Genomic DNA, 24,485 nt, shown 5'->3' on the forward strand with positions numbered 1-24,485 from the left:
GGGTGTGTCTGTGTTCCCAGCTACTTGGGAGACTTAGGTTGGAGGGTCATTTAAGCCTAGGAAGTAGAGGCTGCTGTGAGCTGAGATCAGGCCACTGCACTCCAGCCTGGGTGATAGAGTGAGATCCTCTTTCTCTTTCTCTCCCTCACTCTGTGTGTGTGTTGGGGGGTGGGAGGGTGGGGTGTGTGAGTGTGTGTGTATTATTCAAAATGAAAACAATATAATGATAATTATTTTCATTTTTATTTTTTTGAGACAGAGTCTCACTCTGTCACCCAGGCTGGAGTACAGTGGTGCGATCTCAGCTCACTGCAACCTCTGACCCCAGATTCAAGCAACTCTTCTGCCTCAGCCTCCCAAGTAGCTGGGATTACAGGTGCCCACCACTTTGCCTATCTAATTTTTGTATTTTTAGTAGCAACATGATTTTGCCATGTTGGCCAGGCTGATTTCAAAATCCTGAGCTCAAGTGATCCACCCACCTTGGCCTCCCAAAGTGCTGGGATTACAGGCATGAGCTACCATGCCCGATCAATGACAATTATTTTAAATTTTAGATTTTACAATCTTTGTGGTCTCTTGGCTTTTGAGGCAGCCTGAGCTTTGAAAATAGGCAATTCTCTATTGCAGCAATGTGCAAGAGAAGTAAAATGTGAGCCACATGTCGATTAAAATTTTCTAGCAGCAACATAAAAAATGAAAAATGAGTGAAATTGATTTTAATAACCTAACCTAATATATCCAAAATATTTTAACAAATGATCAGAATTAAATTATTAAAGATAAATCTATATATGCAAATGTTTAAAATACTTTCTTGTATTTTTCCCCAGCATATCTCAGTTCATACTGAGAACAATGTAGGTGCTCAGTAGCCCCCTGTAGCCAGTGGCTGCCATATTGCAAGTGCATCTCTGTGCACTCTGACTTTTATGACCTTAGTGAAGCAAAGGGCCTGAATCCTCCTTTTCTTCCAGATGGGAGGGAATGCTCCTTCTCTGCCAATATCACTCCTGTTTCAAGGGCATGAGAAGTGGTGCCCTGAGAGACCCGATGGGCTTACAAGAAACAAGTTTTCACAGGTAGAACACTGCTGTCCACTGTTGCTTGGTGTGGATTCATCAGTCCTCCAGAGATCAGACAGCAGTCCAAAAATTATGGGGCCCCAGAAGGGGAGAATCTCATGTTTTTAGATCTGTCCATAGCCTTGACCTCCTGTGTTTAGATGTCAAGAGATTGGATTAAAGCAAAGCTTTTATCTTGCAATTTGGCCCTGTCAAATAAAAATAAAAAGAAATAAAAACATGTCACCATAAAAATCAATTACATACAAAGAAAGGCAATAAGAGCAGAAAAGAGGAGAAATAGCAATAAGAAATAAGTAGAACTATTAACAAAATGGAAATAGTCCATTCTTTTCAGAATTAAAGTGAATATATACATGGAGTAAAAACGCCAATAAAAACAGATAAATTGGCTAAAGAAATTTAAAAAATAAGATTTATTTTCTGCTGTTTATAAGAAACTAACTTGAGATCTAAGCACACAGATGGGCTAAAAGTGGCAGTATGAAAAATAGCTCCTTGGAAAATTGCAATCAAATGACAGCAAGAGTGGTCAAAGTTATGCAAAATACACATTAAATCAAAACTATATTAAGAAACAAAGAAAGATATGATACAATGACAGAAGTGTCGATTCACTGGGGAAGCTGTATTAATAATAAAGATATACACACTTCACACCAGGGTTCCCAAACATATAAAGCTAACATTGACACAAATGAAGAAAGAAATAGCTATGCATAAATAGTAAGAGAAACAATTTCCCCACTATCAGTAATGAATAATAAAGCCAGACAGAAAGTTAACATGAGAACAAAGGATTTGAATAACACTGCAAACTCTGTAAACCTAAAAGACATACAGAAAACACTAGTCACATTGAAAAAAAGTGAAAAGAAAAAAAAGGAAGAAAACAATACTCCACACAATAACATCAGAATGCAAAGGCTTTTCAATGGGTCATGAAACGTTCTTCTTGATAGATGACCTACTAGGACACAAAACAGGTTTTACTAAATTTTAAAATATTAAAACATGGCCCAGGGATGGTGGCTCATGCCTATAATTCTAGCATTTTGGGGGGCTGAGGTGGGAGGATTGAGTGAGCTTAGGAGTTCAAGGCCAGCCTGGGTAACATAAGAAAACCCTGTCTTTACAAAATATAAAATTAAAAAATTAGCTGGGCATGGCTGTGCTTCCTGCTACTTAGGAGGATGAAGTGGGAGGACTGCTTGAGCCTGGGAGATCGAAGCTTTTATTAGCCATGAGTGAGGCACTGTGCTCCAGCCTGAGAAACAGAGCAAAACCCTGTCTCAAAAAAATATATATATTACAAACTATTATTTTTGATTAAAAGGGAATAAAATTAGAAATCAATAGCAGAAAAAATAATACAAAATCTACAAATATATGAAAATTAAACAACACACTTAAGCATGCTCTTATTCAAGAAGTGGAAGACAATATTGTGAAGACATCCACAATACCCAAAGTGATCTACAGATTCAATGCCTATGGGATCTCAAGGGACAATGAGTAGCTGAAATAGCTTTAGAGAAGAACAAAGTTGGAGGTATCACACTTCCTGTTTTCAAAACATAACACAAAACTATAGAAATACAAACAGAAAGACAAATAGATGATGGAACAGAATAGAGAACTCAGAAATAAACCTTCATGAATATCATCAAATAATCTTCAATCAAGTTACCATGACTGAACAACGGGGAAAGAACAGAGTCTTTAACAAATAGTGTTACAAAAAAAACGGAATATCAAAATAAAAGGAAATAAAGTTGAACTTTTCACTTACACCATATACAAAAATAACTTAAATGAATGAAACATTTAAATGTAAGTAGGTAGCTATAAAACTCTTAAAATAAATATAGGGTAAACCATCATGACATTTATCTTGGTAAATTTTTTTAGTATAACATTAAAAGCAGAAGAAACAAGAATAAAAACAGAAAAATGAAACTACATCAAGTGTTACTAAGCTTTCTGGACATCAAAGAAAACATTTAGTGGAGTAAAAATGCCATTGAAGAAATGAGAAAAAAATTACAAATAACATATTTAATATAAGTTAATATCCAGAATGTATAAACTACTTCTAAAACTCAATAGCAAAAAATGAATAATCATATTTTAAAATGAGCAAAATGCTCAACAGATGTTTTTAAAAACCAGATATACAAATGGCCAAGAGGAATTTGAAAAGATGCTCAAAACTACGACTCTTTAGAGAAATAAAAAGCAAAACCCCAAAGAGATATTACCTAACACTCATTAGGATGGCCACTATCAAACAAGAAAAAATAATACATGTTTTCAAGGATGTAGAGATATCAGAGCACTGTGCACTGGTGGTGAAAAATATAATAATGCAGCCATTATGAAAAATAGTACAGAATTTCCTCAGACTATCAAAAATGGAATTATAATACAATCTGGCAATCTCATTTCTGGATATCTATCTAAATTTTCAAAACAGGATTTGAAAAAAAAAAAAACTTGCACACCCATGTTTATAACAGAATTATTCACAAAATCCAAAAGGTAGAAGCTACTTAAATGTCCCTTGATAGATAACTAAGTAAAGAAAATATGATACATACATACAATAAAATAGGATTTAAAAGGAAATCTTATCACGTGCTACAATAACAATAAGCCTTTAGGACACTATGTTAAGTAAAATATGCCAGAAAACAAAGTGACAGTGTATGATTCCACTTATGAGATATCTTAAGTAGTCCAACTCATAGAAACAGAAAGTACAATGTGTTTGTCAGGGGCTCAGAAGAGGGTAAAATCAGCAGTTGTTTTTTAATGGGTATTGAGTATTAGTCTTGCAGTGGAAAAGCTCTAGAAGCTCAAGAAGCCTGTTGCATAACAATGTAGATATATGTAATACTACTAAATTATGCAATTAAAAATGTATAGAATGGTAAATTTTATTATGTGTTTTTATTACAATTGAAATATTGTAACATGATACATAAAAGAGATACAGTTATAAACTTTTCAGAAAATTACCATCAATTTACAAAAGTGTTTTCCTCACACAAACATAATATAGATTTGTCAATACATACGTGAAAAAATTAAGGCTATTTACATGACTACTTTCCTGAACAAGTCCAAATGGAATTATTTCACAAATGCAATGCTGACTTATTCAATAATCAATCAATGCATTACACAAAGTGATAGGATAAAGGAAAGCAACAGAAGGTCCCTTCAACAGAAACAGAGAGCATTTGACCAATCCAATATTCATTCACAATTAATCTCCCTGGAAAGGAGGAGTACAAACAAGCTTCCTAGATCTGCTAAAGAGTATCAATGCCTGTCAAAGACCTGGGGTGGACAGAACACAACCAACAAACTGCTCAGAGCCTTAGGGACATGCCTAGAGCCACTGGTTTAACTTAAAAACAAAAACAAGGCTGAAATGAGAGTGGTTTGGTTACTAGACTGGAGAAATGTATGGAAGAGTGAAGACTGAGGGCCTTTGTTTATCTCTGAAGTTATTGATGGAGTCCTTGAGCTGATGTGCCATCAGTATTGAGGATATTAGTAATAACACCAATGATATTAATTATAATACCAATAATAATTCTTGCAAATGGCCCGGCATGTGACAGGACTTGCATTCATTTCAAGAGTGTGACTCTGTTGAATCCTCAAGACAGATCTATGAAGTGGGTGCTCTTATCCCCGCTGTGCTGGAGACTGACCTCACACAGGCCAAATGCAGCAGGTCTCCATTGAGATCACACAGCTGGTGTGCTGCAAAACCCCACCAACCTCCTCACTGCTCTTGCATTCCTACAGCATCACACCTCTTCTTATTTGGGAATTTCCATGCTCTGTGTCTGAGTGTCAGTGCTAATATGACCCAGTGGGAGGAGTGTGTCAGTACTTCTGAGGATGCCCAAGCTCCACCAAGTTTCCTGACCCATGCTCTTAGGAAAATACTAGATCATTTGGATGTTCTCCCAAAGCCTGTTCTCCCATTCTTTTCTGTCTCAGAAAGGGCCTCACCATATCTCTGGAAATTTTCTTAACTTCACTAACGTGTAGCAGTAGTCTTGAAGACCCTTTTCCTTTTCAAGCAACAAACCAACAGGTCCTATAGCCACTATAGCCTCATGCGCAAATGTATCCCCAATCCACCTACTTCATTCTGATTCCACATCACCCAGTCTAAGCCACTATCACTTTTACCTGACCTGTGACAAAAGGATCCTTGTTTCCATATTCACCCTCTTTAGAATGCAATATCCATAAAGCTGCTGGAAAAAGCTTTTAAACATATGAATCTGGTTGTGCCTCTTGCTTAAAACCCTCCAATGGCTTCTCACCATATAGGGAATTAAATCACCATCAAGTTTGCTTATCTCACAGGAACTCTGAGAGTTCACCTCCTCTGCTTGCTTTCCATGCCCCCTCCTTGCCGTCACTGGTCTCTGCTTCCTCAAACTCACCCTGCTGGCTCCCATTTCAGGACTATTGCTCAATAAAATCATCTGCTTGGAATTTTCTACCCCAGAATCTTTGTATGTCATTCCCTTTGTTGCTAGGTTACTGGGATCTCAATGTAAACATTATGTCCTCACAGAGGCTGCTGTGAGCTGAATTGTGTGCTTCGCAAAATTTGTATGTAGACACCCTAACACCCAGTACCTAAGAATGTGACCATATTTGAAGAAAGTGTCATCAAAGAGGTAATTACGTTAAAATGAGGTCTTTGGGGGTGCAGGTGGGGTGGTGGGGAGGTCACATTATACAAAATTTCAGTAAGGAAGAATAAGTGCAAGAGATCTATTGCACTTGGTGACTACAGTTAATGTAATCTCTTCTTGAACATTGCTAAGATAGTAGATTTTGAGTGTTCTCATAACAAAAGCATGATGGGTATGTGAGGTAACACATATGCCAGTTAGCTTGAGTTAGCCATTCCACAGTGTGTGCATATTTCAAAACAGTACCATAAATGTAGACAATTTTTTTTATCGGTTACAATAAAAAAGTTTTAAAATGAGGGCCTTAGGGTAGGTCCTAATCCAATCTAAGTGATGTCTCCCTGAAAGAAGAGATAAGGTATCAGGGGAAATTCAGCCATATATCGGGCAAAATTCACCCCCGATATTTCACATAGGTTCTATTCTATTTTCCCTAAGTATTGGCCAGTTTGAGAAATAAAGGGACAGAGTACAAAAGAGAGAAATTTTAAAGCTTGGCGTCCGGGGGAGACATCACATTTCAGTAGGTTCCGTGATGCCTCACAAGCCGCAAAACCAGCAAGTTTTTATTAGGGATTTCCAAAAGGGGAGGGAGTGTACGAACAGGGTGTGGGTCACAGAGATCACGTACTTCACAAGGTAATAGAATATTCCCTTGTGAAGGCAAATGGAGGCAGGGCGAGATCACAGGACCACAGGACAGGGGCAAATTAAAATTCCTAATGAAGTTTTGGGCACCATTGTCATTGATAACATCTTATCAGGAGACAGTGTTTGAGAGCAAAAGGTCGAACCAAAATTTATTAGGTGGGAATTTCCTCATCCTAATAAGCCTGGGAGCGCTATGGGAAACTGGGGCTTATTTCATCCCTACAGCTCAACCATAGAAGATGGCCACACCCAAGGGGGCCATTTTAGAGGCCCACCCTCAGTGGCGCATTCTCTTTCTCAGGGATGTTCCTTGCTGAGAAAAAGAATTCAGCAATATTTCTCCCATTTGCTTTTGAAAGAAGAGAAATATGGCTCTATTCCGCCCGGCTCACCAGTGGTCAGAGTTTAAGGTTATCTCTCTTGTTCCCTGAACATTGCTGTTATCCTGTTCTTTTTTCAAGGTGCCCAGATTTCATTTTGTCCAAACACACATGCTCTACAATTTGTGCAGTTAATGCAATTATCACAGGGTTCTGAGGCAACATACATCCTCCTCAGCTCACAGGATTAAGAGATTAAAGTAAAGACAGGCATAGGAAATCACAAGGGTATTGATTGGGGAAGTGATAACTGTCCATGAACTCTTCACAATTTGTGTTTAGAGATTGCAGTAAAGACAGGCATAAGAAATTATAAAAGTATTAATTTGGGGAACTAATAAATGCCCCTGAAATCTTCACAATCCATATTCTTCTGCCATGGCTTCAGCCGGTCCCTCCGCTTGGGGTCCCTGACTTCCCGCAACAATAAGGATACAAAGGTGCACACAGAGAAATGGCCACATGAGGACACAAGGAGAAGGTGGCCACTTACAAGCCCAGGAGAGAGGCCTCAGGGAAAACACACCCTACTCACACCTTGATCTTGGACTTCATCCTCCAGATGAAGTCCTTCACCCTCCTTCATCAGTTGGAAGCTTTTGATTCTGAATACTCTTCGAATGCTGGAAGGTACAAAGGTGAGGGGACAGCATAGACCTCAGGGTGAAAAGTTTAAAGAGAATAATATCTTCCCATTGCCCTGTTCTATCCTCTACACACACCTGTGCCAGCCTTTATTGGTCTTGTGTATTCCCCTGGCTTGAGGATAGTGTAACTTGTAAATCTGTGTTTACATACAGGATAACATAAAACAAAGGTAAACAATAAAATAAAAACAAACAGCAAAACTCAACTAGTAGTGTTTGGGCAGGGTGACAGTGAAGACAGGAGGGACACATAACAATGGAGGTGGAACTTTTTGAGCTAAATCAAAGTCCTGTTGTGTTTCTACATAGAATCTACAGTAGCAATTGTCAGGTTAGGTGTTTTTATCCTTGCCTGTCCCATAAGTGCCAGAGGGGATTATTCTAAACTGGGTGAGGAACAGGTAGCGAAGTCTAAGTGAGACAAACTTCCCTGCCATTTGCCAAAGTAGCAGGGCAGAATGTATCATGAATGCCTCTACTCTCTGATGTCCAAAAAGCTCAGCTCCATAGGTGATGTTCTGTTGGCTCCTAATTTAGAAGCATCTGCCTTCATACTCCTGTCTAGAATGGTAACATCTCTCTGCCAGTAACTGATAAAATTGCCAAAATCTCATAGTCCTGTTTTCCAGTTAAGGTTCACTGCAACTATGTGAGCACGTTTACATAGCTCAATTCTTCCAGCAGCCAAGGAATACTTGATATTTTTTTCATTTCATGTTTCTGAGACAGGGAGCCAGCCTCCACCTAGAGGTGGCCCTTAAGAGTTTTTTGACACATAATCTCCCTGACACTACTACCTCCGAGGATTTGAAAGTCAATGTTGAGCTTCCTACATGCTCTTGTCAAACTGAATCCTGGCACATCAATGGCTTGGGGCTTCCCAACTTGATATTTCAGTTTTGAAGTGAGAAAATTTGAGTTCTACAAGACATCAGAAGACCACTTAGAATATAACACATTCTAAAAGTAAATTGGAATGCCACAGGAACATCTTAGCTGTAAAAGAAAAATTAGGTTATTTGGTGAAAATGTTATGCCCCTTGATATGGTTTTGCTGTGTCCCCACCCAAATGTCATCTTGAATGTTAGCTCCCATAATTCCCCAGTGTTGTGGGGGGGACCCAGTAGGAGATAATTGAACCGTGGGGGCGGTTTTTCCCATTCTGTTTTTGTGGTAGCGAATAAGTCTCATGAGATCTGACGGTTTCATATGGAGAAATCCATTTGCTTTGCTTCATTCTCATTCTCTCTTCTCTTGTCTGCCGCCACGTGAGACATGCCTTTCATTTCCTGCCATGATTGTGAGGTCTCCTCAGCGACGTGGAACTGTAAATTCATTAAACCTCTTTCTTTTGTAAATTGCTCAGTTCTTGGGTATGTCTTCATCAGCAGTGTGAAACCGAACAAATACACCCCCCTTCACTGTTTGAAGAAAAATGGCTGGCTCAATGGGGTCTTCAATTCAGTGAATATTTTTTAAATGCCCAGCCCCAACTCACTGACAAGTCAAGAAAGCTGCCACCTTATGGTGTTCACGAGGCTGCTGTGGGTGTCTCACCTCATTGCCAGCCACACAGAACTTGAAGCAGGGGTGGCTGCTCCACTTAAAGGTAAAAGCTCAGGGTTTTGGGTCATTGCCCATGTTCTAACTGTTTGGTCTTCCACATTGAAACTAAAGGCTATTTGATTAAGGACATCCTTTCTCAGATTCAAATCAGGCAGAATTTCAGCTGCTGTTCTGTCAGGTCATTTTTCTGAAAATGCTAACCACAGTTAAGCCAATAAACCAAGCCTGAATCCATATGTAACGCAGAGGTCATCACTGCATGCCAAACAGTGCTTCCTGGTGAAAGTTTACCAATTTGTCTCACAGTTTAGAAGGCCCCAGACCATTCCTGGCATGATAACTGCATTGGCCTTTGGCCCACTTCCTGAAGTATTGGTCATGTCTCACCAATATTGACACCTTTAGGATAATAGTCAGCTGACTCCAGCCAAAACATGTGTCTCTTGAAGCTCATTTGTGTAATTTTTTAGACTTTTGTGACCACTTGCATTGAAATCACATTGTAGCTCTTATCACTAAACCTATTAAGATGGCCAAACTGTTTGATTTTGCCTTCTTTTTCCCCTAGGTTCGCACATGTTGGCTATGTAATGTGTTGATTGAATGTGACTGTCCCCCAAGCACCCAAAAATGTCTTCTTGACTGACTCCAAGATGAAGAGAACAACGCTGAGGTCTATAGGCATCCATTTTCAAAATTTGAGATTTCTCACTGACCATTCCTGGACAAGATGTGTCTTTGTTTTCCTTAACTGAACACCAGGCAAAACTTGTTTTTACATTCTCTGAATGGCAGTCCAGCCCAAAGAGGGGTTGTGGTACTCAACTTAGTTATAATGAACTATTATATAGAAGTTCTTGTGTCCATATCATCTGGCTCTACTAGAAAAAAAATTACTAGAAGACAGTATGGGTGACAAGAATAGAAAAAAATGACTACTGAAAATTATAGGTACTGGACTAGCACACACAAATTCTGTGGATGTAGAGAAAAGACAAAAACCCAAAACCTAAAAAGGAACAAATTAGACCCCAGGAACTACAGAAATGGAGGCATGTTAATAACTTTTTGTCTTTCTGGATTATCCCTAGTGTGGCCCAGAAAAGAGTTGGGGAGTCCTGTTGGGCCAGAATGAGTAGTAGTATTAGTCAGACCAAACGGCAGAACAAGACCGGTGGGTTCAGGTTCTCCTAGGAATTTCATCCTTCTGTGATGTAGGCATGGAATCCCAGTGAGCATCCTGCACTCTCAGTGTCCAGCTGCCTGAAGCCACAGTTGTTTTAGAAGATTGAGAACAATTGCTTTTTGCTGAGGAGACTTAGCAATCCACAGCTGAGGTAAGGTGGATTCTATAGAGCATTAATTCCATTTTATTTTTCCTCTGTGCACTGGGGTTCTGTCTTCAATTTTTTATCTAGAGATGAAAGTACACTTGTCAATAGTTTTACAAACAGAGATATAACAGAGATATAACTCTGGCATGTAGACCCTTAGATGCAACCCTCAGCAGAAATTCTGGTCTGTTTTTCTTCACACTTTTATTCAATTATTGGCACAGAAAGATGCACTGACATGTGGTCTCTCAGGAGTGATTAGACTATTTTACTTCTAGAGGAGTGAGTTGATGGCAGAGGGCAGAGCTTAGAGTGAGGATCAAAGCTTCTGTCCAAATCTTCCAATCAATCTGTATGTGGTAGGTGGAGTCAGGAAAGACTCTAGAGCTTTGGAAGTGATCATTAAGAGAAAACAAAATCCCTGTAAATTAGAGTACTAGGACACATGTTCATTGGTCACCTTCTGAGTCAGATGCTCAGAGCTGAGCTTGTGTGGGAGGGTGCAGAGCAGTGCATGCCTGGGGAAGCCTCTGATCATGTGTGAATTATGAGGCTCTGGCTAAGGGACAAATCCTTTATCTCACAGAACGTGATGCTTCTGGATGTGTGAGATTCAGTGCCCTTCCTCAGCAGGGCAGCACTGAGTGAATAATTGTTTTAGGATCAACCACATGGAGGCCAATTTTATTTTGAATTTCTCAAAGACAGAAATGGAAAAGATTTTTATACACTTTGAAATTGAGCAAGCCTGTCAGAAACTTCAGTAAAAAAGTCACAGGAGGAAACCCTCTTATTCATCACCAGAAACCACCAAAATTCTGATCCAAACTGTAAGAATTCACCTTGTAAAAACTTGATTTTTTTTTTTGCCATATTGATTTATCTTTCATTTGTCTGTTATTTAATTACAAGTTATAATTAATACATTATTTTTACCATTATGATAGAAATATCAGATTATTAAACACAAAGCATTAATGATGCCTACCCAACTGTAGTTTTTATTGCCAATTAACTTTTTGCTATGAAGCGAATTTATGTGTCCTTCTAAAAACTCATTTGTAAAAATTTAATCCCTAATGTGATAGTTTTAAAACATGGAGACTTTTTGGAGGTGACTAACTCAGAAGGGTTTCAACCTCATGAACGTAATCAATATCCTCCAATAGAGGTTGAATGGAGCACCCTTGTCCCTTCTGCCATGTGAAGACACAGCAAGAAGGCATCATTTATGAGAAATGGGACCCTCACCAGACACTGAATTTGCTGGTGCTTTAATCTTGAACTTGCCAGCCTCCAGAACTGTGACCAACACATTTCTGTTATTTATACATGACTCAGTCTAATGTACTTTGTTTTAGCAGCCTGAACAAGCAAAGGCACTTTCTTATGCACTGTTGTTTATTTTTGGTTTTGTAGTACCACTGAGCTATCCATATATTCATAAATCAACACGTCTCACAGGGTGGGATAGCAACTCTCATTACTTTTTCAGAGTTTTCTTAACTGTTCTTATTTGTGTTTCCATCTATAGGAGTTCTGCAATAAAATGCCTGCTTCCACTACCAGATGGTATCTATATTGGGACAAAATTAAATTTATTAATTACTTCTAAAAATTGATGATTGAGTAATAATGAGTTTTTCTGCTTTAGAACATGATGTATTTTTCCATTTGTTTATGCTGACTTTCCTATATTTCAAAGACTTTTTATGGTCTTTCTCATATGCTTTACAAATTCTTGTTAGATTTATGTATAGCTAGTTCATTTTGTTTTATCCTGTTCATTTTATTTTGTCCATTTTATTTTTTCTTGTAAATTTGATTGAGTTCTTTGTGGATTCTGGATATTAGACCTTTGTCAGATGAGTAGATTGCAAAAATTTTCTCCCATTCTGTAGGTTGCCTTTTCACTCTGATGGTAGTTTCTTTGGCTGTGCAGAAGCTCTTTTGTTTAATTAGATAAATTTGAAAAGTTTTCTTGGCAGGAAATGTTAGTGCATATCCCTGATTCCAGCACTTTGAGAGACCAAAGTGAGAGGATTACTTGAGCCCAGGGGTTTGAGGCCAGCCTGGGAAACATAGTAAGACCCTGGCTCTACAAAAAATGAGAAGAAATTAGCCAGGTACAGTGGCGCATGCCTACATTTCCACATACTCATGGGGCTAAGGTGGGAGGATGGCTTAAGTTCAGGATGTAAGGTTGTAGAGAGCTTCGATTCTGTCTATGCAGTCCCCCATGAGCAACAGAGCAAGAACCTGTTTCAAAAAACATTTTTCTTGAGTAACAAGCAATGAATGAATTGTGGAACACCAGACCAAAACACGTTTACCATTTCAATGGCAAAGTGTCAGAGGTATTGAAGAAATGCAGGAGCAAAATATTAAAATTATTTAATTTGTTGCAGGTATAAAATTGTCTTATTTGGTTTCCCATACAGATGTATATTACTGTAAGCTTCTTGGGTACTTCTGATAGCTTAAGCTTAAGTTCTGTTTTTGTTTTGTTTTGTTTTGTTTTTTACTACAGGCATTCACAAAAGATAACTCACATTATGTTTTGCCTGTTTGCAAATCAACAAGATGAGGTCACTGAGATCTAACTGATTCTGTCTGTTCAGGAATGTTTCTGAGACTTGGTCTCCCTTTTAATTTACTTCACAAATCATTTTCTAATTGTAACTCCCACCTATTTTGTAAGTTGTAAATTACTTTTATACATATGTAAAAATATTTTATGTATGATTTCTATGTATATCGCTCATGAACATTGATTGTTGCACAGGCAAAGCTTGTCTTATTGCACTTTATTGTGCTTCGCAGATGTTGGATTTCTTACAATTTGAAGGCTTTTGGCAACCCTACATTTTGCAACTCTATTAACACTACTTTTCCAAAATCATGTGATCTTTGTGTGTGTATACCTATGTCAGCATTTTTTAGCAATAAAGTACATTTTTTATTAAGGTATGTACATTGTTAATATAAACATAGGCTATTACAGTCTTATTCTGCAGTATAGTATAAACATAGCTTTTATATGCCCTGAGAAGCAAGAAAAATTGTGTGCCTCACATTATTGTGATACTTGTTTTATTGCACTGGTCTAGAGCAAAACCCATATATCTAAAAGGTACATCTGTATATTTTTATTGAATTGGCCCCATTTACTTAAATGATAAATCACTATTCTTGACTAAACAAGAGCTGCGGAGTGTGGAGAGGTCAGGGTGAAAATGAAGCAGAAGTGAAGATAAACAGTCCTCTAACTCACACAGGTAGTAATACAAATTAATTATGGATGAAATACAAAATTATCTAAAATTGAATGTTCTCAAAAACATTAATGTTTATATAATTATTTATATGAATATTAAGAGGCAAAGAACTTAACAAAAAATAGATTTAGATGATGAAAGCTTTCATAACCTCACTGTAAAATGCAAGAATAAAAATATAAAATGTATCAATACATAAAATGAATGACAATATTTATATTTTATTTAATATCCTAAAATACAGTACGATCAACTGAAATGTATGAAATGGAAGAAGGTATAGATTTAGAAAATTTAAAATGAGGCCAATATGAGTCAGGTGAGGAATAAATAAGTATGATCAATTACATTTAACATGACTTCAATTTTATGGAAAAATATTAATGGTAAACACTTTGTGTAGTGATTTCACTATAATTTTATTAAACTGTAAAAATATATTAACCTTTTCCCACAGAGAGTACAATTAAAGGTTTGTAGATATTAGTCCTCCATGGGTTCAGTGTGGGAAAGTTAGGTACCCACACTCATACCCACACTCATATGTTTATTGCAGCACTATTCATAATAGCAAGGATATGGAGTCAATTTAAATTTATCAATCAATGATTGAATAAAGAAAATGTGCTACACATTTATTCCATGGAACTTTACTCAGCCATAAAGAATAAAATCATGTCTTTTGCAGCAACATGAATGGAACTGGAGGCCATTACTGTAAGTGAAATAACTCAGAAACAGAAAATAAATCACTACATTTTCTCACTTATAAATGGGAGCTCAATAGTTCATACACTTGGATATAGAAACTGGAAAAATAGGCAGTGGAGACTCAGAAAGATGTGAGGCTGGTCGAGGGTTTAGGAATGAGAAAATACCTAATTGGGGCAATGAGCAGCATTCAGATGATTGTTGCACAAAAGCCCATACTTCATCCCTATGCAGCATGTCCCTATAATGAAACTGCTTTTATACCCTCTAATGTATTAATAAAGAGAAAAAAATGGACTTGTGTGTGTGTGTGAGTGTGTGTGTGTGTGTGTGTGTGTGTGTGTGTGTGTGTGTGTGTGTTGCCTAGGCTGGAGTGCAGTGGCATGATCTCGGCTCACTGCAACCTCCACCTTCTGGGTTTATGTAATTCTCTGCCTCAGCCTCCCGAGTAGCTGGGATTACAGGCTCCTGCCACCACGCCCGGCTAGTTTTTGTATCTGTAGTAGAGACAGGGTTTCACCATGTTGGCCAGGCTGGTCTTGAACTCCTGACCTCGTGATCCACCTGCCTCGGCCTCCCAAAGTACTGGGATTACAGACATGAGCCACTGTACCCAGCCAAAAAACGAACTTTTATCAAGACTCAATAGAGCTCATAATCTTCTTAAATATTTAGATTAGGCAGAAAAATAATTTTAATAAAATAAAAAATAACATTGTATTTTTAGGGATGGTATAAAAAGATAATTTGATGAATTAGAGCAGTTAAGACTTAGTACACACAATATGTTAAGCGAGATTCTAAGCCATTAGACATTTGTAGACAGAATAACTAACAGTGTAAAATAAATAACACAAAGATTCATTGGCAATGACAAATTGACATATTTTCAATCATATTAGACGACATTAAAATAATTACAAAATTTACTGTTTTGTTTCATAATAAAGGATCATAATGCTAAATAACTTCATTAAAAAGTTTCACTAATTAGGCATATAGATAAATGGGCAGCATGTTGGCCAGTAAACAGGATACACATTATTTTCAAAGACCAAACATAATTTTTGATATATTTACTTATTTATTTATTTTTCTGGTCAGGGGAGCAGCTTTATTATCTGGGGGTATAGTAGGGTTGTCTCCCTGGGAGGTGGGGTCTTCCACTGGTCACCCCAGGCAGTGTTCGAGGCGCCATGCAATTCAGTGCTGGGCTCAGCTGGGGGCCGGCCCTTGGAGAAGGCGAACTGTGCTGGGAAGCAGTAGCTGTGGGTCCTCACCGCCCTCTCCGCGCTGCTGCACAGGGTCCCTGGTGCTCCTCAGGGTCCCGCCCAGCCTGCGTCTCCACAGGGCAGTGACCATCAGGCCCGGAACCTTCTCCTCAGAGCCCAGTTTGACACATGCCAGGCATTTCCGCTTCCTCCCCTTGGGCTGGGCTTTGCATTTGGGTTTCTTCCAGTCCTTCCGCGGCTTGTCTTAAATTGAGCTTAAATTCCAGCCTCAAATGCTCCAGCTGGAAGGGGCGTTTCCACCGCGCCGTCCACACTGGTTTCCCAGAAGGCCCACTGCAGGGGTGGGTGGATTTCTCCAGGGCCCCCTGCAGACCCCAGCGCGGGGCCCTGTGAGCTCCGCCCCGCCCCTGCCTCCCGCGCCCATCCACAGAGCCAGCGGGATCCGCAGCCATCGCTTGCTTCCGCCATCACCCGGGCCCTGCGAAGCGAGTGTGCGCCCCTCAGCTCTCCGAGCACGCTGACAGCCGCTTCCTCCCCTTCCCTGCCCCTGGGGGTCCTGCCTGCAGAACGCTGGGCAGAGGTGAGGGAACTGGGAAATGTTCCTTTCTCCAAATTGACTTTGAGGTCTGCCTCGTCCTCTCCACTGCCTCCCACCCTGCCCGCACTCTTCCCTGGGGCCTGCAGTTTTAGCAAAATTCCCCTGCCCCCGGCCTGTGTTGGGAAGCAGTCCTGTTGCCCACTCCCACCCTTCACCTCTTTTCTGGCCCATTCTCTCTCCCCACTGGGTCTCTGACACGACCCCCTCTCCTCCCTACTGTCCCCAGAGCCTCTCTCTGCTTCCCGTGCTCAGCCTCCTCCCTGACCGCTTCTCCCTCCCCATCCTGAATCTCTGGGCTCCCATGGGGTGCACCCCCCCGCCGCCCTCCCTGGGCCCGGGCAAAACCGACAAAATTATTTCAAGTGGGAACATTTGAATTCCACTGAATTCATGACAGCAGAAACCCATCTGGTCATATTTCAAAGAATGATAATAGCAGCTATCAGTGTAAAGTATAACAAGGCTTAAGAATACCCACCATCTTACCAAAAACACAACAACAAAACCATGTTATAGCTAAAAAACAAATTCAATAAAGTTACAGGATATAATATTATCATGAAAATCAGTTGCATTTTTATACAGTAACAGCAAAGTGTGTGAGAAAGGAATAAAGCAATTCCATTTACAATATTATCAAACAGAATGAAATACTTAAGTCATAAAATAAAATGAGTTTAACCAAGAATAGTAAAGATCTCATACTGAAAACTATAAAATGATGATGAAAAAATTGAAGAATACAAAATGGGAAATATATCCTGGGTTCATAGATTCTAAAAATTAATATTGTTAAAATGTCTATATTACAGAAAGTTATCTACAGTTAAAGAAATTTCTATCAAAATTTTAATGCCATTAAAATATATGTAGAACAAACAATTGTAAAATTAGTGTGGAGCCACAAAAGACCCCAAATAGCCAAATATTAAGAAGAATAAAAAGGCTGAAAACCTCAAACTTTCTGATTTCAAACTATATTACAAAGCTATACTCATCAATATAGCATAGTACCTACACAGAAACAAATGGAACAGAATAGAAGACCCAGAAATAAACTCACACATATACAGTCAACTGATCCCGCAGAATTAGGAAAAGATAGATACGTCAAGAAATAGTGTAGAAAAAAACTAGATATGCACACACAAAAAGTAAAGCCTTCTTTTATCACAAAAATGAGTTTAAAATAAAGACTTAATAACTAAAATCATGAATCCTCTTTTAAAAAAATGGGGATAAAGCTCCTTGACACTGGTCATGGCAATGAAGTTTTGGCTTTGACACAACACAAGCAAGAAAACCAAAAATAGAAGAGTGAAACTATATCAAAGTCAAAAGTTTCTGCACAATAAAGAAAACAATCAACAAAATGTAAAGACAATATATGGGATGGGAGAAAATATTTGTAAACCATATGTAGGATAATATGTTACTATCCAAAATATATGTAATACTAATCAATGTGGGGAAAAAAAACTCACAACAAAACAAAAACCAATTCCCTGGTAAACCGGGCAAAATAACTCAATATCCATTTTTCCAAAGACATACAAGTGGCCACAAGGTATAAAAAAAAGATTCTCAACATCGCTAATTATCAGAATAAAGTCAAAATTGTAATGAGATATCACCTTATCATGGTGTTGGGATAGCTATTATCAAAAAGTCAAAATATAAAAAGCGTTAGGGTACAGAGAAAAGAGAATATTTGTACACGATTGCTGAACATGCTCACAGGTGCAGCCATTATAAAAAAAAAACAGTAGGGAGGTTCTTTAAAATTTTTAAACTAGATGTACGATTAATCCTAATTCAAAGTATACAGCCAACAGGCATAAAGTCAGTATGGCCAAAAGTATCTGCACTCCTCTGATACAAATAAATGTATATACTGTGAGAGAGACATAATTTCAGCTTCAATAAAGAATGAAATTGTTTCATTTACAACAATGTTGATGAACCTTGAAGACATCATGCTAAGTGAAATAAGCAAAATACAGAAAGACAAACGCTGCATGATCTCATTTTTATGTGGAATCTTAAAAAACAAAAGAAGAAAGAAAAAATGAAACAGAGACTAGAATGGTAGTTACCATGGGCTAAGACATGGGGAAAAGTGGGGAGATATCCATCGAAGGGTGCATAATGAAAAACTCCTGGGGAACTTATGTGCCGAATAGTGACTATAGTTAATAATAACCTGTACTTGAAATTTGTTACAGAATCAGGTCTCAGGTGCTCTCACCACACACAAAGAAATGTATAAAGTAACTATGTGAGGGGATAGATACGTTAACCAGCTTCAATGAGATAATTTAAAGATACATACACATCTAAAAGCTCTATTGTACACCCTAAATATATATACTTTTCAATGTGTAAATCATAGCTCAATAAATGTGGTGAAAAAATTAAAAGTAATCAGCAGATCATATTTAGTCACAGGTAAACTTTATTTAAAACTCTTGTGCACTGTTTCTGGCTCAACCTGGGAACACCTCCAGTGTTTCTGGCCCCTTGACTTCTCCCACACTCCTGCCGCTCTTCCTGCAGCTGGGGAAGAGGTAATCATTCCCAAGAGTTTTCCAGTTTGGGCCATGCAGATCTGGCAGGGCCGTCTTCTGTCCCTTGCTCATTGAGCACAGCCCCGTTTGGCTCCAGGCGAGCCCTGTCAGGGTGTCCTGGAAGGGGCCACAGCAGGGGCAAGGCTGCCTTTCGCTGCCTGCACTCCCATGGCCTCTGACTTCGCAGGCATTTTTTTAGTGCCCTAGCACAGCCCCTCCTCTCATTACCAGTGAAGGCAATGTAACTGCAGAAGACACTGAGGGGGAAAGTGAGAAAAAAATCTTGGCCCCCTTGTATTAGAGTAATTATCATTAGATGACCCTTGTTGTGAACAGAATCACTCTTTATTATTACTGCTGTGAAACCTGCTACAATTGGAAGAGAAAATGATCTGGAGCATATTCTCTGAGTTCCTGAAACTGGTGTCAGTAAGTTTCATGCAAACATTTATTTTGACCATGACTTACAAAGTTATGTCCTTGCAGATCAAGGCAGTCAAAATGAAACAATTGTTAATGGAAAGTGGATTGTTCAGCTGAAAACTAGATTTGAGCCTTATGTACTTGAGCATAGATGTGAAGTGAAAATTGGAGAGACTGGGTTTCCCTTTCACATTCACCCTGGCAGTGATAGCTGTGATGGCTGTGAACCATGGAAGGTTAGAGCTCACTTTTGCCTTGATAAGAAAGAGAATTGTTTACTGGTCCAACGCTAAGTAAGAAGAAAAAAGAGATGGAATTGAGAAAATAATTTTTAAAATATGAGTGAAATATGGTTTACATTATACAGACTATGAAGATGAATAGACATTGAAGAATCTAAAACATAAAGATAGAACTGGAAAACGTAGGGAGCCGATTGGAAGTGAAGGAACTTTCCAAAGAGTTGATGCTCCTGCATCTGTTCATTCTGAAATTACCGACAGCAACAAAAGTCAGAAGATATTTGAGAAGGTGTGTTGGAAAAAAGGAGAGGGCCTGGGGAAAGATGGTGAAGGAATGAAAACTCCGATCCAGCTTCAGCTTTAGTGGACACACGTAGACTTGGGGACAGGCAATGCCTCCTCAATTGAAGATGTTCACCTTCTCCAAGACAACAACAACAACAACAACAATAACAATATCAAACTATGAAAAAGCATGAGATAGGTTTGCTGAAAACTTCCCAGAAACTAAACCTTAAAAACATGACCTAGGCACCATGGCTTGGGTAAATGAGACTCTAGAGTGAAGGTGAATCATAGAGGAAAACTTAAGTTTTTTAAAAAATAGAGTTTGGAAACTCTTATTCAGTTTTTGCAGAACTTTTCTCCCCTAGAGTCTGTGGCACGGAGGAACTCTCTCACAGTTTACCCCTTCCTAATTCAGAAATGTGTAATGAAGTTTGGTTTGCAGCTTTTGAAAACCATTTTTTAAAATTAATAAATAGTGATTGAATCAAGTTATGCAGTAAGTGGACTAAAGTTTACAGGGCACAGATGAGTTTATCAAATTTCATTATTTTATTTTGTCATTTACGACATTGATATAAGCAAAAAGCCATATAAGCAAAACTCATATAACCACTAATTACTTAAATGTACATTTGTTTTTGTCTCGATATATTCACAGTAACACACACAGCAAAAGAAACATCAAAATTTATAAAAATAAATCTGACTATATGCATTCTTGTGTATGACCTTTAGAGCCCAGATAAAAGAACCTTTATACTTGAAATAAACTAAATAATATTATTGAAGAACTAATGAACAGGTGACATATTGTAGAAAATGTCTTTTGTTGTTTTCTTCTGTAAAGAATCTCTTGATTTGTGCTATGTATTCAGCATTTATATTTCATTTGTTTCACAGCTAATGAAATATGTAAATATGAACAACTCAGCACAGTATTGAAATAGTGTGCTGGCATTTGTAGTTTTTATAAATATTATGGCAGGCAATTGAGTTGTGCCAAAGAAATATGATTTCTAGTACAAAAGGAATGCATAAGCCAGGGCCTCAAGTTTAAGATATTTATTGAAAATATCCTCAATTGCAACACAAACATCATAACATTTTTAAAAAAAACTCTTTTCAATAAACTGAATTAAACAAAAAATTCAAATAATAACTTTTATGGAGTTAGGGAAATGCTAATGAAGTAGAATGGCAATTGAAGCTGAAAGATCTGAATTCAGGTAAATAATTTTACCCATATTAGTTTTATGTTAAAGGAAAAAACAATTCTGTCCATATACTATTTACTGCAGTGAAGTATTTCAGAAATCTGTGCATAATACATAATTAATTTTCTAATGGTAAAAAAGTAATCACATTCTACAAATTACTACATTATGGTCTATTGAATAGAGTGGCATTTCAAATGAAGAAACTTGGAAGTTTTCATGAGATGGTGACCTATGCCACAGAAAATCTATGTAAAATATTTTACCCATGTGTGCAACTGTTGATACTTCTGCTTTTCAGGAAGATAACATGCTTTAAAAATTTAATGCAGATAACTAAAATCACCAAGAAGTTACAAGAATTCACAAAATGCCTAATATAGTTGAAAGAAAATTATAGAAACTTCTCAGGAATAGAAATAAAGGTAACAATCTAGAGAAGTATCAACCTAAGAGGGCCAGTGCTCCATTTAGATGCATCTGGTCACAAGGATGTCAAATCCATGTTGGTTTTTCGGCTTCTGACAAGGGAAATGGAATAAACAAAGATGAACTGGCTACTGGCATCCCAAGTGTGCTGTCTTCCACATGTGAGAACTAAATTATAAATTATGTTGCAAAAAAGGAGATAAGTTACTAGCGTGAAGCATTAAATTATATGGTACATAAAACTCAGATGTGAGGTTTATATTTACAAGATTGCCAATATAATAAAAAAAAACAATTTAATGTGGCAAAAAACTGTAAGCCTGTCAAGTCATATTTGGAAAAGAGGCAAATGGAAAATAAACTATTGAAAATGTAGCAAAACTATTTAATGTACAACATACAAATTATGCATTAAAATAGGCTAAGCTGATGACAGAACTAAGACACTGAACTGCTGAGCACAATTAATGTAGTCATCTACTATTTGAAGGCAAATTAATACAAAATACAAATATATTTATTTACATATGAAAATTAGATGAGAAGAAATGAAAAATATTTTATTGTTTCACTAGACTATATAAACAGAAAGGAAGTATTTAAAGAATCAGTGACTCATAAATTTCAGAAACTAAGGTAAGATAAATTAAGAAATACTTGAAAGAAATGATTTTGGTTATTGTGAATACTGCTTCAGTAAACATGGGAGTGCAGTTATCTCTTTGACATACTGATTTTATTTCCTTTTGATGTATACCCAGTGTTGAGATTGCTGGATCATATATATGGTAGTTCTATTTATAATTTCCTGAAAAACCTCTATGCTGTTTTTCTGACCTGGCCGGGGCCCCAACAGCTGGGCGTCCTGTCGCAGTTGCTCCCTCAGGATCCCCTCACCCTCCGCCTCCCAACAGCTCGGGCTTTTGCGTTTGCTGTGGCTGCTGCTTGTGCTCCTGCAGCTTGGTATTGGAGACCCCTGGTTCTGATCTCAGGACAGAACCATGAACCCAGCGGCAGTAGCAGTGCGGGATGCTTTCCCTCCGTCACCGGGCGCCACCTGCAGAGCCTGCCGAGTCCGCCATGCCCGGAGCAGACCGGCAGTGCAGCGCCAAGTTATTCCTGCTGGAGGCGGCCAGGGAGTGAGTGGAGTCCTGGGACACCTCTGGGGAGCGGGCGAAGGAGGAGCCGCAACCCCTATGTCCTCTGTTTCCCCAGGGATATGCAGAATTACCATGAAACCATGACTCCTCTTTCTGGGAATTACCAATGGGAAAATTGGAGTCTAGAAAATGTTGCCATCATTTTAGCCCACCAGTTCCCCAATAGCTATAGTTGGGTGATAAAGTGCTCCCGAATGCATCGTACGGACACAGCTGTCATGATGATTATGTGAAAAGTAACATGTTTGGTTCCCCAGAACACAATACTGACTCTGGAGCTTTTAGGCATCTTTGTATGTTATTAGTTAATGCTTTTAAGTCAGAATAGTTTATCAAAGAACAAATTGAATGATTGGAATAAGGACTACTTCACAGCATCTAATTGTAGTCCAGTTCTTCTCACACTGCAAATAGTTTCCAGGGAGAAACAGAGAGGACCTGTGAAAAATCTGATGAATTGGCCATGAGTTTGTATCCACCATCACTAAATGACGCATCTTTTAATTTGACTGGATTCTGTTGTGCGAGTTAGAGAGAAATGCCACACTTTGAGACAAATTCAGGAGTCGTTTATTAGGTAGCGAACAAGAGACGGCTAGTGCTCGAAATTCTCTTGGCCCCGACGAAGGGGCTTGATTTTGTTGTATACTTTGGTTTAGAAAGGGAAGGGGGGGGTGCTTAATTGTAGAAATCTTACAGGAGTGAAACAGGCAAAAAAGTTAAAAAAACAAATGGTTACAGGGAAGTAAACAGTTCCAGGTGCAGGGGCTTTAAATTCATCACAAGGTGATAGATGCTGGGATTTTTGGGCATTATAACCAGACACAAATGCGGGGGCTTAGGGTACTATCATCTGGACAAATTCCTAGGAACTGCGGACCTAGCTTGCCATAGCATCTTATCAGTTAATTGCATTCTCTGATGTGCTGGGAGTCAGCTTGCACAAGTTAAGTCCTTGAGGAAGGGGGTGGGTAAGGAGCCCTTGTTGTCTTGCAAATGAAGGAGCCAGATGGAGTCTGTCCAGTTTCTCAACTAAGAGAGAATGATTCAGGTTAATGCAAGTTAGAGTATCACAATTCAATAAAGGTTGTGTTGTTTTGAATCAGTTTTTTGTTGTTGTTGTTGTTGTTGTTGTTGTTGAGAGAAGCAAAGACAGACAAAGACACAAATGCTTTCATTAAAAGCGTAAGAAAAACGTATTGGCTGGATGGTGGTCATTCCAGAAGAAGCAATACTTGGGTTACTTATCCACAAGTCTTGAAAGAATTTGCACAATGGAGGATTATTGTTCACACCCATGTAACACTTTACAAAATATGTGATCCAATGAGATCTTGGATTGGAAAGGAGCAAAATAAATTTGTTTAGATACTTGGGGGATATTGATATGCAGGTGGCTAGCTGAATTCATTTCACAAAGGAAGATTTCTACATAGAGCATCCCTTCAGAGTTCATTAAGTATTTTGAGGCTACAAGTATATTAATGTAATTGTTCATTGGAAGACCATAAGCACTTTGAGTGGTATAAATTCAGATAATGGAATGTAATTCATAGATGCATTGTCAGTTTGGGGGTATGGGGGAAAGCATACATTCCTGAAATATGAGTGTAATGTGCAATAGTATTTCTTGCTTGGGAATGTGAGCAGTTTTTAATTTGGGTTGGGTTAGAATTAGTTAATTTGAAGTCTAACAAGGTGGTTTGTGATAATATTGAGTAGATACAAGACCCTTAAAATGAAAGGTACCACATAGTTCTTGTAGAAGATAACCAAAATTGTTTCTGTTGGAAGTAGTGGTTTTCTAAGTAATGTTACTGATTTTGATGACATTTTAATAGTGATTAGCTATTTTGGCACTTAAAACTTGTGTGGAAACATTTTATTTCTCTTCAAACAAAAGCAAAGGCACAATGTTGTTTCCTATCATTTTGGAATAATTGTAC

The 24,485-nt window shown here is 38.2% G+C and overlaps 2 long non-coding RNA genes and 2 pseudogenes across 6 annotated transcripts; 3 read left to right on the plus strand and 1 right to left on the minus strand.

Annotated features, from left to right (window-relative positions):
• The first annotated feature begins 255 nt into the window (after positions 1 to 255).
• LOC129016087 (uncharacterized) lies at positions 256 to 12,015 on the plus strand. Of its 4 annotated transcripts, XR_008494717.2 has the most exons (7): positions 307 to 376; positions 5,695 to 5,800; positions 7,238 to 7,487; positions 8,864 to 9,106; positions 9,632 to 10,400; positions 10,984 to 11,227; positions 11,932 to 12,015. It is a non-coding gene; the product is annotated as an uncharacterized LOC129016087 (long non-coding RNA). The 4 variants fall into 4 exon arrangements; XR_008494720.2 differs by lacking the exon at positions 10,984 to 11,227 and having other exon boundaries at positions 256 to 376; XR_008494718.2 differs by lacking the exon at positions 307 to 376 and having other exon boundaries at positions 5,671 to 5,800.
• LOC134738583 (uncharacterized) lies at positions 804 to 5,633 on the minus strand. 2 transcript variants are annotated; one of them, XR_010124406.1, is made up of 2 exons: positions 5,561 to 5,633; positions 804 to 1,273 (listed from the first exon to the last, which is right to left on the minus strand). It is a non-coding gene; the product is annotated as an uncharacterized LOC134738583 (long non-coding RNA). The 2 variants fall into 2 exon arrangements; XR_010124407.1 differs by having other exon boundaries at positions 5,438 to 5,577.
• Positions 12,016 to 13,933: 1,918 nt separating the features above from the next.
• On the plus strand, positions 13,934 to 19,917 carry LOC129015136 (angiogenic factor with G patch and FHA domains 1-like; annotated as a pseudogene).
• Positions 19,918 to 20,930: 1,013 nt separating this feature from the next.
• LOC129015137 (mitochondrial protein C2orf69-like) lies at positions 20,931 to 24,007 on the plus strand (annotated as a pseudogene).
• Positions 24,008 to 24,485: the final 478 nt, after the last annotated feature.

This window comes from Pongo pygmaeus, chromosome 18 (assembly GCF_028885625.2).
Source record: "Pongo pygmaeus isolate AG05252 chromosome 18, NHGRI_mPonPyg2-v2.0_pri, whole genome shotgun sequence".
Taxonomy (NCBI): Eukaryota; Metazoa; Chordata; class Mammalia; order Primates; family Hominidae; genus Pongo; species Pongo pygmaeus.